Source organism: Dioscorea cayenensis, chromosome 11 (assembly GCF_009730915.1).
Source record: "Dioscorea cayenensis subsp. rotundata cultivar TDr96_F1 chromosome 11, TDr96_F1_v2_PseudoChromosome.rev07_lg8_w22 25.fasta, whole genome shotgun sequence".
Classification (NCBI taxonomy): domain Eukaryota; kingdom Viridiplantae; phylum Streptophyta; class Magnoliopsida; order Dioscoreales; family Dioscoreaceae; genus Dioscorea; species Dioscorea cayenensis.
In genome coordinates, this window is record NC_052481.1 from 6022244 (window position 1) to 6027262 (window position 5019).

The 5019-nt window shown below is 42.8% G+C and overlaps 1 non-coding gene across 1 annotated transcript; it reads left to right on the forward strand.

The window, feature by feature from the left end:
- The first annotated feature begins 1307 nt into the window (after positions 1–1307).
- Positions 1308–1414, forward strand: LOC120272811. The gene has a single exon (XR_005540346.1). It is a non-coding gene; the product is annotated as a small nucleolar RNA R71 (small nucleolar RNA).
- The last annotated feature ends 3605 nt before the right edge of the window (positions 1415–5019 follow it).

Here is a 5019-nt window from a genome sequence, read left to right on the forward strand (position 1 = left end):
AATCCGCTAGAGCATTTTCTTAGACTCCACCTTCAAGCACGCACGGGATAATGAAGCTTTCCGGATCCTTCAACTTTTGTTGGAGCTTCTTTTCTAAAATATCCGAGCAATTCCCCATAAGTGCAACCATGCCTTCTTCCTCCAACTTTCTCTTGTTCGTAAGGAGCTCTTTTAAAAACTTGGCATATTTTGGCATTTGAGTCAATGCTTCAACTATCGGGATGTTCAAGTGGAGTTGCTCAAAGATGTTGATGAATTTTCTGAAATGAACATCCTCCTTGTAATGCTTCAATCTGGTTGGATAAGGGATCAGAAGCTTGTACTAGGATGATTTTGATGGTCCTTGTTGTTGCGGCCTATCATTTCTTCCCTGATTTTTATCTTCACTGTTTTCTTCAACTAGCTTGGGGTCTTCCCCGAAGGCTACCCCACTTTCCTTGACACTTGGGTCAGTTTCGACCATTGTCTCCACTTGCCTCCCGCTTCTAAGAGCAATGGCCTTCAAGTGCTCCCTTGGATTGTCTTCCATGTTACTTGGAAGACACCCAAGAGGACGTTCAGAATTTGCCTTCGCAAGTTCCCCTACTCGATGCTCAAGTGACTTTACCGAAGCTTGGAAGTTTCTCAAGACAGAACCTATCTCACTGAACTGTTTGGCGTGCTGAATGAGCTGAGCATTCACCTTGCCAAATTGTGCATCCATGCTACTAGTTAGGCTATTGAACCTGTCATTAGTACTGAGCATGAACTTGGCAAGGACCTCTTCAGTAGTAAATTTCTTCTCAAAGGCCGATTGTTGAAATTGAGATCCTTGAGGTGGTGCACCTTTTTGTTGTTGGCCTTGGTTCCATGAAAAATTTGGGTGGTTCTTCCACCCTGGATTGTAAGTTGAGTTGTACGGGTTCCCATGATTTTGTTGCCCCCCAATATAGTCGACATTCTCAATGGAAGCAACATAGGAGCTAGCAATAGGACATTGGGCTGCACCATGCGCACCACCTCAAGTACTACAACTCAACACTGATTCTGGCCTTAAACTACTACCCATAAGAAGATCAAGCTTTCGAGTTAACACATCAATCTTTGTGGCCAAGACATCATTGCTACTCACTTTATAAAGCCCAGCAGTCTTTTGTAAAGATCCTCTTGAGGCCCAATATGATTCATTGCTCGCCATAGACTCAAGTAATTGCTCGGCCTCATCGGGATACTTGTTGCTAAGGGAACCAGCCGCTGCGGCATCAATAAGTTGGCGAGTAGCATAATTCAACCCATTGTAAATTATTTGTACTTGTATACATGAGGCAAAACCATGATGGGGGCACCTTCTAAGGAGATCCTTGAATCTTTCATAGGCTTCAAACAATGTTTCGGACTCCCCTTGTTTAAAGGCTGAAATTTCTTGTCTTAACTTCGCCGCTTTGCTTGGCGGAAAATACCTCCCAAGGAACTTCTCAACCATATCCTTCCATGTTTTTATAGACCCTTGAGATAATGATGTAAGCCAACGATATGCCCCGTCTCTCAAACTGAATAGAAATAGCCTCAAACGGATAGCATCGTCTGACACCCCATTAATCTTGAATGTAGAGCAAATATGGAGGAACCGGGAAAGGTGGTCATGTGCATCTTCATTTGCAAGACCATTGAATTGAACCGAGTTTTGGACCATGCCGATTGTACTTGCTTTAATTTCAAAATTGTTGGATGCTACGGATGGTGCTTGAACACTAAACTCATCACCCGTGAATTGAGGTCTTTCATATTCGGATAAAGTGCATCGCTCTTCGGCCATGATTGAAGACTCTCTATCCTCAATTTCAATGTTTTGTGTACCCGACCCTTCACCAACTTCTCTCAATCACCGATGCAAAGTTCTTTCAATCTAACTATCCGATGTAATCAAGGTCGATGGATTTGAACATGTCATGCACAACACCTTGCAAAACCAAGAAAAATGGTAGAAAGTTAAGAACAAAGGAAAAGAAAAAAAAAATTAACGATAAAAACGAGTAATTGGTGAAATGGCTAGAGTAATAATCTAAAAGTTTCCTAGAATTCCTTAAGATCCCCGGCAATGGCGCCAAAAACTTGACTGCTTCCCCGCAAGTGTACGGGATCGCCAAGTAATACCTCGTGTGAAGATACGAGGATCGTATTCCACGGGGCTAAGGATCTCCTATTACTCTTTCTCGAACTATTATCTAGCCTAAGATCTCAAGTGATGGAATCTACTCTACTAGATGCAATTAAAATTAAAAGAAGATTACCAACAAATTAGAGAGAACAAGCAATGAGCAAGCAAGGAAATCAATGTAATGCAAAGGCCTATGGATGTGGATCCCCTTGAGGGGTTATCATGAAACATGGATGATGATTAAAAGATGCAAGGGTAAATTGGACCAAGAGATTTCTAGATTAGAACAACCCCAATTTCTCTGCGATTGAACCCTAATCCCATACGAACATCGATAGGAATTTCTTCCAAATCCACGTTCCAATGATTGCATTAAGTACAAGAAAATCTCAAATAGGAGTAAACCTACTCTTCTTTGGCTCAAACCTAACATGGAGGGCTACCAACACCCAATTTCTCGGTGTGATGATACAAGTATCCCCTTCTAATCCATTCATGATCTAACACATGCGAGCAAGTCACATCTACATGCATCACTCACAAAAGAGCCACGAATTTCTCCTTAGTGTAGCACTTAGCATGAAAACAATGGATTAAATCTCAAAATAACCCAAGCATGGAATTAACAAGTAATCATCCAAAACACATGATAAAACCCCCCAAGGTCACCAAAACCCGGTGGCCTTGGGGGTCTAGTGTGTCATCATCCCACAACAAGCAATACAATCAAGTAAAACACAAAACAAAAGCATAAATGACACTCCCTAGATGAAATGGTGGAGGAGGAGGTAGAGAATGTGCCGAATGACGCTTCCCCTACCAAAGGAATGCTGAATGACGCTTCCTCTAGCAGTGGGTCTCCTTCCTTCAAATCTTGGTTGGTTTCCCCTTTGAATGATGTTGCCTTCTCGCCTTGAGAGCCCTTGACCTTGGCCTTTGATGATCTCCTCGTTTCCTTGCCCTTCTTCTTCTTCCCAAGGTCACTCAAAGCCTCCCAAGTAGCCTCTCTAAAATTTGTCCAAAAAGTCCCTTGTTCTGCACTAAAAGTCAGCTTTTATACCTCTCATGGCGTATGGGTCATATAGGGGTCGTATGAGGGTCGTATAGCACTCAAATAATCTAGATTCGTGCTCCATACGAGGTGCATACAGGGTGCATACGGCCCCATATTGGGTGGTACGGGGGTGGTATGAAAATCTAGGCAGACAGCTTCAATTTTATCCCGCTGCTATAGTGCATATGGCCCCCATACTGGGTGGTATGGAGGTGGTATGAAATTGCAGTTTTCTTCTCTTTTCGCCTAAATGATATCTTTTTGTTCTCCATGGCTCTCTTATGCCCTACAAAGTAAATAGTAGACGATTAAGCGCAAAACAGGCATCAAACCTCACAAAATACATGCAAAGTGAATACGATATATATATGAAAACACCTACATTTAGACACTTATCATTGGTCCTCCTGGAGCTGCCTAACCTCAGTTCGCAGATGCTGGATATCGGAACAGTGTCAAGGAGGACGAATGATTAAGCGCAAAACGGGCATCAAACCTCACAAAATACATAGAAAGTGAATACGATATATATATGAAAACACCTACATTTAGACACTTATCACTGGTCCTCCTGGAGCTGCCTAACCTCAGTTCGCAGATGCTGGATATTGGAACAGCGTCAAGGAGGACGAATCGGTGTTCTTGGGCTACCTGTAGCTAAGGGGGGTGATAAGTCACTCTTGGTCACATTGTCTGAGGAGTCTCCTAAAGCTTCTCTAGAAACTAGAGGTAGCCCACTAGGAAGATGAGTGAGTACATATCGTGACCCCTGTCGCATAACCATCCCAATGGATCTGAGTGTCCATCCCGAGGGATGTCATGCTACCCACTATGACCTGACCCTCTAGCTCTCCAAAGAGTCCCATGACTCGAATGAGATACGTAGTATATAGTCCGGCAAAGATGGAACTCAAACGTGTATACTGCCCCTGATGTGTGAGGAACTCGGCTAATATAAATCCCAGATGAAATGGTCGGTGCTCTGTTATGGTATACAAATATAGTAGCTCATGTCCCCCTATAACCCCCTGACTGTCTGCTTTACCAGCAAATGACCGTGCTATCACCGCGTGAATGTAGCACAATGCAAGGTCGACGATACATGTTGCCTTAGTCAAACCCGGTTCATAATTCCTTCCTAAGCATAAGTGGTTCCAAACCCCTATAGCCATGTCCCCGAAGGGATAATCAATAATTAGCTAATTGTAATCCTCAATCATAATGAACTCTCTATCGTAAAGACCCAGGAACATAGCAAACTCCGTATAACTTAGGGTACGCTCGAGTTCAAATAACTAAAATCGTATAGAGCCTGCTCTGTCAAAGCTAGTCAAATGGCGATCTATCTTAATGGTACTCGAAACCACAAGTGTAGAGACCCCTTATGTGTCCTCTGCAATATCAAACAATCGAATCCATCCCTTGTACTAAGAAATCCCCTAACCACTTCATCCAAACCCAACTATTCCAAAACTTGCCAATCTACATACAAAATTTGACAAATCATTTCATCTTCAAAAGGTTGTATTTTTTGGGAACGTGGAATGGAAAAACTGAGCTCAATGGGCATAGGAGGTGGCATGGTCACTGGTCGCTTGTGCAATCCCTTCCCTAGCAACTTTCTTGATATTCATGTGGGTACATATTGGGAAGTTGAACCCTCAGAACGGCCCCTCTTTTGTGGCCCAACGGTTTTCCGTTTGATTTTAGTTATCCTGCACAAAGAAACAAACTTTTTATCTTCAAAGAATATGTAAAAAGCCAAATCAGAAGGGTTTATGGCCTGCTTACAATCAGGCTTACGATCGTAAGCCTCGGGAAACTTCAC